This window comes from Mobula hypostoma, chromosome 27, assembly GCF_963921235.1.
Source record: "Mobula hypostoma chromosome 27, sMobHyp1.1, whole genome shotgun sequence".
In the NCBI taxonomy this organism is placed as follows: Eukaryota; Metazoa; Chordata; class Chondrichthyes; order Myliobatiformes; family Myliobatidae; genus Mobula; species Mobula hypostoma.
The window spans coordinates 33,859,762-33,872,904 of record NC_086123.1 but is presented as its reverse complement, the minus strand read 5'-3'; positions in this window follow the sequence as shown (position 1 = coordinate 33,872,904).

The following is a 13,143-nucleotide window of genomic DNA, read 5'->3' as shown; positions in this document are numbered from 1 at the left end:
GGGAAAGTGGCTGGGTGGCAGAGGGGTGACGAACTAAGAAGCAGGCAGCTGATAGGTAGAAGAGGTGAAGGGCTGAAGAAGGAGGAATCTGATAGGGCAGGGCAGTGGACCAGGACAGAACGGGAAGGAGAAGTGGTGCCAGAGGAAGGTGACGCGCAGGTGAGGAGAAGAGATGGGAGAGAGGTGAACTGGAACATGTAGCTACTGAGCGATTCTTCTATCACCAGGTAAGCCAATAACATTGTGCTCATCAAGGGAAGCATCAAATTATTTATAGATAGACCATGCCACACGATAAAGAAATCTGCCTCAAAGCCCTGCATCAGGGTCTGGAGATTATTTCGCAGCATCACAGCTGTGAATTAATTTTGTTTAGCAATGATTCCTCCACTTTAAAAATTGTCTTTTTTCCACATTTATGAAGCTTCGTGTGCTTCTTCACTTCATAACATTATATATTCAGGCGGCTGGGGCTCGTCAGCTGTGTTTGGCAGCTCACCTAGGAGAAGGAAAACTCTGCTCTCAACCCTTGGCTGCCTTGCGGCTACATCCACTCACGGGGAAGGCTCCAGGAGTAAACCCAGAGTGAAAAATCCATTGCTGGAGTCCCTAAGGCAGTCCTACATTGAGTTCAACACTGATTGGTGACTCCTGTGACGCCACTGGTGCTAAACTGTATCGGTCTCTGCCGTTCCTTTGGATTCATCAGCTGCGTGAAAAGGGAGAGCTTGCTACATGGGCAACGTCTTGCTCTCCATATCGTACTGTCCTGGCTTGTAGGCATCACGTCCTATCATGTAGACAGCTGGGAGGCAATATCCGTGGCCGGTTGACCAACAGAGGGCCTCAAGATGGATTTCATTTTAAGAATCTGGGTATGTGCACATCAATTGCTGACCAATCACATTCATTTATAAACAGCCTGGACAGTGAAGTGTTCGGAGGAGAGAATTCAGGACCAACATAAAAATAAGTAGCAATTGCACGTCTCTAAACATGCAGGTATTACCCAGTAGACCTTGAGTTGCGTGGCAGGTTTGAAACCTTGACTTTCAACTGCCGTCAACCTCATATGTGTTGGTGCATGACGGTGGTGTCAAATTTGATCATCTATGTCCATTACCACTCAGAGTGGATTCTGAAACATGAGGCTGTCAGGAGGGGCATCTGCACATCACAAATTCAAAGTAATCTTACAAAACCTACATTAACTCATATTAATAATCAGGAAATAATGTAAAAGCAAAATACTGCTGATGCTAGAAACAGAGACAAAAACAGATAACACTCAGCAGATAGGACAGCAACCGTGGACTGAGGAACAGAGTTAACATTGCAGGTTAGTGACCTTTTACCAATTATTGATCTTCCTTGAGGCTTCAGAGGGCAATAATAATATGTAATGATAAATTAAATATTACCATTTTTTAATACAAACTAATGCCTAACATTTGCCTAGAATGTGTTTTCAGTAATAAAAATACTCATTTTTGCCAAAGTGGTAACTCAGAAGACTCCACCAAACTGAACCACAAATAGTCCTCCAAATTATAGTCCTGTCTATATTTAAATGCATTCTTTCAGGACTTGTTAGACTCTGTTCCACCAATAACCCAACATCAAGCCAAGAAACACAGTAAAATAGAAACATTTAACCTTTCACACTTCAATATATCATCCAGTGTTTCGGAAATAGTGGAATGTTCTTCAAATGGGGTCATTCTTGTCAGTTCGAAAATGGATATTGTTGGCACTGATTAGGAAGTAGACCAGAGTTTTATGATAGCAACACACATCAAAGTTGCTGGTGAACGCAGCAGGCCAGGCAGCATCTCTAGGAAGAGGTACAGTCGACGTTTCGGGTCGAGACCCTTCGTCAGGACTAACTGAAAGAAGAGCTAGTAAGAGATTTGAAAGTGGGAGGGGGAGGGGGAGATCCAAAATGATAGGAGAAGACAGGAGGGGGAGGGGCAGAGCCAAGAGCTGGACAGGTGATTGGCAAAGGGGATATGAGAGGATCATGGGACAGGAGGCCCAGGGAGAAGGAAAAGGGGGAGGGGGGAAAAAACCCAGAGGATGGGCAAGGGGTATAGTGAGAGGGACAGAGGGAGAAAAAGGAGAGAGAGAGAAAGAATAAACAATAGACAATAGACAATAGGTGCAGGAGTAGGCCATTTGGCCCTTCGAGCCAGCACCGCCATTCACTGTGATCATGGCTGATCATCCACAATCAGTATCCAGTTCCTGCCTTATCCCCATAACCTTTGATTCCACTATCTTTAAGAGCTCTATCCATCTCTTTCTTGAAAGCATCCAGAGACTTGGCCTCCACAGCCTTCTGGGGTAGAGCATTCCATATATCCACCACTCTCTGGGTGAAAAAGTTTTTCCTCAACTAAATGGCCTACCCCTTATTCTTAAACTGTGGCCTCTGGTTCTGGACTCACCCACCAGCGGGAACATGCTTCCTGCCTCCAGCGTGTCCAATCCCTTAATAATCTTATATGTTTCAATAAGATCCCCTCTCAGCCTTCTAAATTCCAGAGTATACAAGCCCAGTCGCTCCAATCTTTCGACATATGACAGTCCCGCCATCCCGGGAATTAACCTTGTGAACCTACGCTGCACTCCTTCAATAGCAAGAATGTCCTTCCTCAAATTTGGAGACCAAAACTGCACACAGTACTCCAGGTGTGGTCTCACCAGGGCCCTGTACAGCTGCAGAAGGACCTCTTTGCTCTTATACTCAATTCCCCTTGTTATGAAGGCCAGCATGCCATTAGCTTTCTTCACTGCCTGCTGTACTTGCATGCTTGCTTTCAGTGACTGATGTACAAGAACACCTGTGTGTATATAAATAATTAACGGATGGGGTACAAGGGGGAGGTGGGGCATTAGCGGAAGTTAGAGAAGTCAATGTTCATGCCATCAGATTGGAGGCTACCCAGACGGAATGTAAGGTGTTGTTCCTCCAACCTGAGTGTGGCTTCATCTTTACAGTGCAGGAGGTCGTGGATAGACATGTCAGAATGGGAATGGGATGTGGAATTAAAATGTGTGGCCACTGGGAGACCCTGCTTTCTCTGGCGGACAGAGCGTAGGTGTTCAGCAAAGCGGTCTCCCAGTCTGCGTCGGGTCTCGCCAATATATAGAAGGCCACATCGGGAGCACCGGACACAGTATATCACCCCAGCCGACCACAGGTGAAGTGTCGCCTCACCTGGAAGGACTATCTGGGGCCCTGAATGGTGGTAAGGGAGGAAGTGTAAGGGCATGTGTAGCACTTGTTCCACTTACAAGGATAAGTGCCAGGAGGGAGATCAGTGGGGAGGGATGGGGGGGGGGACGAATGGACAAGGGAGTCGCATAGGGAGCGATCCCTGCGGAAAGTGGGGGGGGGGAGAGAAAGATGTGCTTAGTGGTGGGATCCCGTTGGAGGTGGCGGAAGTTACGGAGAATAATATGTTGGACCTGGAGGCTGGTGGGGTGGTAGGTGAGGACAAGGGGAACCCTATTCCTAGTGGGGTGGCGGGAGGATGGAGTGAGAGCAGATGTGCGTGAAATGGGGGAGATGCGTCTGAGAACAGAATTGACGGTGGAGGAAGGGAAGCCCCTTTCTTTAAAAAAGGAGGACATCTCCCTCGTCCTAGAGTGAAAAGCCTCATCCTGAGAGCAGATGCAGCAGAGACAGAGGAATTGCGAGAAGGGGATGGCATTTTTGCAAGAGAGGGGGTGAGAAGAGGAATAGTCCAGATAGCTGTGAGAGTCAGTAGGCTTATCGTAGACATCAGTAGTTAAGCTGTCTCCAGAGATAGACACAGAAAGATCTAGAAAGGGGAGGGAGGTGTCCGAAATTGACCAGGTAAACTTGAGGGCAGAGTGAAAGTTGGAGGCAAAGTTATTGAAGTCAACGAGCTCAGCATGCATGCAGGAAGCAGCGCCAATGCAGTCGTCGATGTAGCGAAGGAAAAGTGGGGGACAGATACCAGAAAAGATTTGGAACATAGATCGTTCCACAAAGCCAACAAAAAGGCAGGCATAGCTAGGACCCATACGGGTGCCCATTGCTACGCTTTTAGTTTGGAGGAAGTGGGAGGAGCCAAAGGAGAAATTATTAAGAGTAAGGACTAATTCCGCTAGATGGAGCAGAGTGGTGGTAGAGGGGAACTGATTAGGTCTGGAATCCAAAAAGAAGCGGAGAGCTTTGAGACCTTCCTGATGGGGGATGGAAGTATATAGGGACTGGACATCCATGGTGAAAATAAAATGGTGGGGGCCAGGGAACTTAAAATCATTGAAAAGTTTAAGAGCATGAGAAGTGTCACGAACATAGGTAGGAAGGGATTGAACAAGGGGGGATAAAACCGTGTCGAGGTATGCAGAAACGAGTTCGGTGGGGCAGGAGCAAGCTGAGACAATAGGTCTGCCAGGACAGGCAGGTTTGTGGATCTTGGGTAGGAGGTAGAAACGGGAAGTGTGGGGTGTGGGAACTATAAGGTTGGTAGCAGTGGATGAGAGATCCCCTGAGCGGATAAAGGTCGGTGATGGTGTGGGAGACAATGGCCTGGTGCTCCTTAGTTGGGTCACGATCGCGGGGTAATTAAGAGGAGGTATCCATGAGTTGTCGCTGTGCCTCGGCAAGGTAGAGGTCAGTACGCCAGACTACAACAGCACCCCCCTTATCGGCGGGTTTAATAGTAAGGTTATTGAGTTTTATGATGTCCTCTTTGAAAACAGTTAGTGTCCAATAATTCTGATGGATGGCATGCTTTTGGTGAATACTATGAACAGGAGTTTCAAAATGAGTGAAGGATCTACTCATTTTCACATCAGCCATGTTTTAGGAATCTCAACTGTCACTATTAAGTGAAACTCACAGACCAAGATTTTTCATTTATTATATTAGTATTTCATATTCAAACTGAAGTTGTTGCCCCTCGTGAGCCTCCTTTCATGGTCACAGAGCTCCACAGCACAGAAACAAGCTCTTCGGCTCGGCAGATCTGCGCCAAACTGTTATACTGCCTAGTCCCATTGATCTGCACCTGAACTATATCCCTCCCGTCCATGTAGCTATACAAATTTTTCTTAAATGTTGCAATTGAACCCACAGGGAGCACTTGCCCACCCTCTAAGTGAAGAAGTTCTCCTTCATGTTTCACTTTTCACCCTTAACTTATGACCTCCAGTTCTTGTATCACCCAACCTCAGTGGAAAAAACCTACTTGCGTTTATCCTATCTTTAACCCTCATAGGATGGCAGGGTGGAGATGCGTCTCTCCCAAAGGAGGCGTAAGGCACTCCTTCCCTCCGCTAGCCTGCAGATCACCCTCGGGCAAGGTGTAACACTCCCTCCCTCCCTCCCGATCAGAGTCACGTGAAGCCATGAGAGCAGGTGGTGGATGGTCGTATGAGCAGCTGGTTTTGCGACCACTGATGCCAGGCAGACAATTATTGAAGAGTGTTGGTAATGGCTGCGGTCGTCTGTCTTACAAGGCAATGGCAAACCACTTCTGTAGAAACATTTGCCAAGAACAATCATGGTCACAGAAGGACCGTAATTGCCCAAGTCATACATCACGGCACATAATGAACGACAAATCCTCATAATTTGCTATCAAATATCCCCTCATCTCCTACGCTCCAGGGAATAACGTCCTAACCTATTCAATCTTTCCCTATGATGCACATTTTCAGGGGTTCTGGCAACATTCTTCTAGATATTCCCTGTACACATTCAATCTTATTATTTTTCATTCAACTAACCCAATCAACATATTCCCACACTCATATATTTGGCTTCTATTTAAGTGCAACTACATTAGTGGTCTTCAACTATAGTTATGGTAGTTATGGTTGTTTGGATAGAGAAGTTTCTGCTGGGTTCTCAAGGGTTTGCTTACGATTCTCTTAAACTTACGGTCCCTCACTTTATTTAATCTTTTTCATGTCTAATTTATCAACCCCCAACTCTAATTCCAAGGGGGAAAAAGCACCAGCCTGTTCATTTCTTGTTTCAGTAAATATCTTTTAGCAATTTCTCCAGTGTCTCAATGGTATTGTCCAACATTCTAAAATGGATGAGCTAATCTTAGGGGAAGCCAAATGCTTAAAGTTAGCATTGGGAAAAATGCATTGAATTAACACTCTGATAATCTACTAAGCATAGTTTGGAAACGCCAGTGGTTCACAGGGTCTCAGCTTCCTTCACTCGTTTTCTATGGTGGGGGAGTCTAAGACCAGAGGACGCAGCCTGAGAATAGAGGGACGTCCATTTAGAATGGAGGTGAGAAGGAATCTCTTTCGCCAGAGAGCGGTGAATCTGTGGAACTTGTTGCCACAGGAGGCTTTGGAGGACAAGTCATTGGGTATATTTACAGCAGCGGCTGAGAGATTCTTGATTGGTCAGGGCATGAAGGGATACGGGGAGAAGGCAGGAGAGTGAAAATTGGATCAGCCATGGCAGAACAGACTCAATGGGCCAAATGGCCTACTTCTGTTCCTACATCTTATGGCCTTATTTTAAACTCACCTGGGCCTCATTCCTACACCCCCTTTAAACTCACTGCTTCTTGTCTCCTGTGCTCTTTTTAAAATAAACCAACTCACTAGAAAGTTTATTATACTAATCTGTAGTATCTTAAAAAAAGGGTGAATTGAGGGTGTTGCTGCATTGATGAGGTAGTCTGGAAGAGCTGCCAATCCAGCCCAGCAGTGCCAGATCAATGGAGTTTTACTATTAGTTTATATCAACCACATGAAATAAGATGATTGGAAAGTTGGGAAGTATAAAAATGGAAAAAGGGAAGTAGACTTACACGACTTCTGTAATCACGTTGGAGTGCATGGGGTGTCCAAGGAGGGGCAGCACTTCTGATGAAAGGGCTTGTTATGTCCCATTCCAGGACAGTTGTCCCCACCGGACACAGCTCTCACCTGTGGCTCCAGGTAGCCGTCTGCAGGCAATGGCAGCCACACCCCGGTACACTGCTTCGGCAGACGGGCTAAGCCGGTGGCCTCATATCCGGTGAGACGGGGACACGCCTGTCCTAGCTCGCAAAGTCAGCTCCGGCCGACTGGAGTGGATGAGATCGACAGTGAGACCCAACAGCCTAGGTAGGCGGTACTGGAATGCTCTGTGCAGAGCGAGGGGCATGACGAGACTCAGAAGGCGTCATGGTTATCTACTGCAACCAAGGAAGACTCCAGTTTGTGATGACTATACATACCACCGAACCCGGATCTCTGAGGTCGACAGAGTGGAACGTCCCCAGTACAATGGCTTTTCCACTTCAAAAACTCTCCCACACAGGTTTCCTGCCATCATCGCACACGATGGACAACCACCAATACCACTAGCATATTATTATTGCCCTCTGAAGCCTCAAGGAAGATCAATAATTGGTAAAAGGTCACTAACCTGCAATGTTAACTCTGTTCCTCAGTCCATGGTTGCTGTCCTAACTGCTGAGTGTTATCTGTTTTTGTCTCTGTTTCTAGCATCAGCAGTATTTTGCTTTTACACTGTTTCCTGATCATTAATATGAGATTTTGTAAGATCATATTTAATTTGTGATGTGAAGATGCCCGGTTACTCTGCCCTTTTGCCAGTCCCGTGTTCCAGAAGTCACCCAAGTGGTGACGGACACAGATGATCAAATTTACCGCCGCCTTCGATATGCCGATAGATACGAGGATGACGGTAGGTAAAGGTCAATGGCTGAAAGCTGGCATACAACTCAAGGTCTACCGGGCAACAGTAATCCCTGCCCTTCCAGGGGCTTTTAAGACCTGGATACCTTACAGCAGGCACCTCAAGACACTTGTTTGATGCTGCATGTTGCTGTGTTCGTCGTTCATCAAGCTCGGCAACTAGCTTGATAATATTTCATCGCCAGTCGAGGTGACAATAGAATTCAAAGGTGGACTGAAGGGGTAGCCAATCAGGACACAGGCAAGCAAACCGGGGGGGGGGGGTGCGAAGGGCACTATATAAACTCCCAGGGTAAAACACCATCAAGACTGAGGATACCACTTTGACTGGTGATGAAATGTCTGCAAGCTCATTGTCAGGCTCGGCAAACACCAGAACATCAAACATCTCAACTTGAGTTACCAATATTCACCACCATCCTAATGTCTCCTCCCCATTCACTGGAAGGGCAAGTGAACTAACACTGGGCATGTGTGGGGTGGTGCACTTTGAGACACAGAGCATAAATGGCACCAACCTAGGAGTATTGGTGTAGAAAGAGACCTTGGGCTACAAGCCCTTAGCTCCTTGAAAGCAGCTGGATAGGGCAGTGAAAAGGCATTTGCCATGCCTTTCTTCATAGGCTGGCACCTTGAGAATAAGAATTGGGATGTCGTGTAGCAGACATTGGTTAGGCCACACTTACAGTATCTTATTGTGTATCATTCTGGTTACCACACAAGATGTGGTTGTAATAGAGAATGAACAAGTTATTTAGAGTCATAGAAAAGGACAGTGCAGAAGCAGATCCTTCTGCCCATCTAGTCCGTGCCAAACCTTTTAAACTGCCTACTGCCATTGACCTTCTATTGTACCTATCCAAACTTCGCTTAAACTTTGAAATCAAGCTCACATGCACCACTTGTGCTGGCAGCTCATTCCACACTCTCACAACTCACTGAGTGAAGAAGTTTCCCCTCATGTTCCCCTTATATTTTTCACCTTTCACTCTTAACCCATGACCTCTGGTTGTAGTCACATCCAAGCTCAGTGGAAAAAGCCTGCTTGTACTTCCCCTATCTAAATCCCTCATAATTTTGTATACCTCTGTCCAATCTCCTCTCAATCTTCTACATTCCAAAGAATAAAGACCTAACCTATTCAATCTTTCCTTATAACTCTCTTCCAGATCTGGCAACACCATTTACTATGAAGTTGCCTGGAAAAGAGGGCTGTTGTTACAAGATTCTCATTAGATTGTTTTAATATTCTCAGTATCTTTCCTGAAGATATTTAATTAATTATTTACTGCTTCAATGATAGCACCAACATCAAGAGGGACAATCCTTGGCCCCCTCCCTCCCCATCTCATCCAGTTGCACCATTCCATTCTAATCCAATCTTACCCCATCACAACCTTCTCCTCAAGAAGTTCTATGGGTAAGGCAGATGAACTCACAGCTTGGACAAGTGCTTGGAATTACGAAGATACTGTATGCCCATTACAGACATCCCACCCTGCAAAAACTCATTTCAGGGGGGTAGCAACCCCACCAACAACCCCATATCCCATCCAACCCCGCCCCCGTCAACCTCCAAGGGTGTATGTAATACTTTGTTTATTGATTTTATCTAATCTGTAAGGTACAGAGAAAGGGAAAAGTGTTGAGGCCAGAGGGGTGGGACATTGAGACTGGGGCCTGTGTAAGGCCTGAAGGGAGATGAGGATTACATAGATAGGGACGGGTGTAGGGAGAGAAGGGTTTACAGAGACAAGGAGGAATGTAGGAGGTGAAGGGGTTGTAGAACGGTAGAACTTTTTTTTATCGTGTTGCACCAGAGTCAGCCATTCTCGTCTGGCGCGTGGTGTCAGGATTGGTCTCCTTTCCGATTAACCAGGTCACGATATGAACGTTCCTGACTCGACCCTTATTATTTTGTTTTATGAGGCCGAGTGGCTAACCTGGCGCAGATGGAAAGCGTGCTCAGGGGGTCGGTGCGGGGGGGTGGCCCGACTTGGATTCAAACTCAGGAGCCTTCGTTCCGGAGTCCGGCGCTGATGCCGTTGCACCACCAGGGCAGAACTGAGGGGCATAATAAATCAGCCATGATTGAACGGTGGAGCAGACTCCCTGGGCTGAATGGCCTCTTTCTGCTCCTTGAACTTGTGGTCACAACACCGCCTTTTCAATTTTACCCTCGTCCCAATTCTACACAAACTATAACTGATCTTTCCAAATTAGTTTCTCAGCGTAGCACAAGGTTAAGAGGATTGTTTGTTTGACTTGAAGCTACTCGGAGATGGGAGTTCAGGGTTTATGTACAGGCCTTAAAGACAAGAAAACAATTATCTTAACATTTTAAGTCTGGAAATGAAAGGAAGTTAAGGATTTATGTACACCCCTTAAAGACAAGGAAACAATTATCTTAACATTTTATGTTTAGAAATGAAAGGACAGCATTTTAGTTAACAATTTTACCAATTCATTATTGACACTCTGTTGACCAGTAAAAGTTTATGGTGAATATTGGCCTTTTTTTGGATTTTCAAAGATTGGGAAAATGTTATTCTTAAGCAAAATATATACAAGTGCTTTCTGTACAATTGAGTGGACTGATCGCCATGATTCATCATTGTCTGACCCTTGAACCTGTGACATGGTGCTGGCTTCTCTCACTGGGCTACTCTGGAGCTCTCGGCTTGCTACCCTCAATCACACATGATGTCAGTGTCAGGGCAAATTAAATAAAAAAGATTAACTGCTGGTGCAGATGGATATCGTCCTTGAATAAAACATCTTTTGAAATAATGTTGTCTTTTGATCTGAGCTATTTCATTCGAATGATACAAAATTGGAACACAGATGGGTGCCTATCTGTTACAAAGTGTGGATTGAAACAATGAATGTAGCACTGTAACTGTGTTAATTTGTGCCAAATCCGGTGGCTTTCTACCTGGGGTTTATACCTTTTAAAATCCGGAGTGAGAAGAAGCTTATAGAGGGAACACCCTGTGTGTCTGTGTAGCACAGTGGAGGGAACTCAGGAATTATTTATTTATTGAGATACAGTGTGAAATAGGTCTTTTCAGCCCTTTGAGCTCAGCAATCCCCCGACTTAATTCTAGCCTAATCACAGGACAATTTACAATTAACCTATCAACCGGTACATCTTTGGACTGTGGGAGGAAACTGGAGCACCCAGAGGAGACCCACGCGGTCACAGGGAGATCAGGGTTGGGACCAAATCACTCAACTCTCTCATACTAGGGGGGCCTGGATTCTTCCGTAGACAAGAGGTTATACCTTACAAGACTGAATTTTTTAGATTTTAGATTAGATTATGAGGACACGCAGTCCTCTTTTATTGTCATTTAGTAATGCATGCATTAAGAAATGATACAATGTTTCTCCAGAATGATATCACCGAAACACAAGACAAACCAAGACTGAAAAACTGACAGAAACCACATAATTATAACATATAGTTACAACAGTGCAAAGCAATACTGTAATTTGATGAAGAACAGACCATGGGCACAGTAAAAAAAAAGTCTCAAAGTCTCTCGAAAGTCCCATCATCTCACGCAGACGGTAGAAGGAAGAGTAACTCTCTTCCTGCCATGAGCTTCCAGCGCCGCAAACTTGCCGATGCAGCATCCTGAAAGCACCCGACCACAGCCGACTCTTGAGTCTGTCCGAAAACTTCGAGCCTCCGACTAGCCCTCCGACACCGAGCACCGAGCACCATCTCTGCCGAGCGCTTCAACCCTGGCCCCGGCAACAAGCAATAGGCAAAGCCAAGGATTTGGGTCCTTCCCCTCCGGAGATTCTCGATCGCACAGTAGCAGCGGCAGCGAAGCAGGCATTCCAGAAGTTTCTCCAGATGTTCCTCTGTGCTTCTCACGTCTGTCTCCATCAAATCAAGATTGTGCACGGTATCTACTTAACAAATACCAATATCATTTCGGAGCGGCCGCGCGCGCTGCATCGCACCGCCATCTTCTCCTCCCCCTTTTGAGTTTGAACTCAGTTCATTAAAAAGATCCGAAACAGCCTGATGAGATGAATCAGAAATGGTGTCCATGGATTATCGTAAAGTCCAACCGAGTTTGGAAATGAGATTGGCCATCCGTGTCTGGTTCCTGCACAGTATGATTGGCTTTAAATTGACTTTCCAAATGGCTTCCAAAACCATATAGTGAGATTAGCTTTATCGGTCACATTTACATCGAAGCGCTGAAACACACGGTGAAATACATCATTGGCATCAACAACCAACACAGTTCGAGGGTTGTGTCCGGGACACCCACAAGTGTCGCCATGCTTCTGGTGCCAACGGGTCATGCCCACAACTTACCAACCCTAACTGTAGGTCTTTGGACTGTGGGAGGAAATTGGAGCACCCGGAAGAAACCCACGTGGTCATGGGGAGAACAGACAAACTCCTGACAGACAACAGCGGGAATCAAATCCCGACTGATGATCGCTGGCGCTGTAAAACGATTCTGCTAAACACCATGCCATCGTGCTGCTCTCCATTATTGTTCGAGGGGCAATACGGTTTGTGAAGTAAAATCTGGCCTTTCCAATGATATCGGCACCTCGTGAATTCCCATCTTAAAGCATCATTTTCCTTGATTCTCATTGCTAACAGCAAACCCCCTCTCCCAGGATCGACCTTCCACCTCTGATCCCCTGAGTGAGTGTCACCTCAACACTAAGGCTCTGCTCCAACTCGGTGGAAGGAACATGTGGACAACTCAGGTTTGCCTTGAATCCCACTGTTCCTGTTCGGCCAGCTGCTTGGGACATCTCCGAAAAGGAGAAGGGATCCGTAGGTCAGTACTTCCCATCCACACCTCCAGCTCATGGGGGAAGTAAGGACTTGCATTTGTACCTTTCCAAAAGCTCACAACGTTACACCACAGAAAGCAGGCACCATGAGCCCATCATGTCAATGCTGACAAGTAACCATCTGCACTGATGTACTTACCAGTCCATGGTCCATAGACTTCTAAGCCTTGATGAGACAAAGTTTGGCTAAATAAATCTTAACTCCCATGGGATTACCTGCCCCAGGCAGTGTGCTTCAGAATCCAGCCACACTCAGGGTGAAAGCATTCTTCCTCAGATCCTCTCCAAACCTTTTATCTCATACTCAAGATCTATATCTTTTAGTTTTAGACACCTCTGCTACATTGCGTGGGGCGCCGAACTAATGAAGTTCCTTTGAAATGAAGGGAATACTGCAACCAACTAATTCATTGTGATAAAGATCGGATAATCTGCATTTAGAAGCATTAATTGAGAAATAAATATTGGCTAGCACACTGCATGAAGCATTCCAGTCCTTCTTTGAATCAATGTGATCTGCCTTCTGATTTAGACCCTGGATTTTTTATCACTGCTTGCAGAAAGGGAGTACCTCTGGCAGTGTGGAGCTCCCTC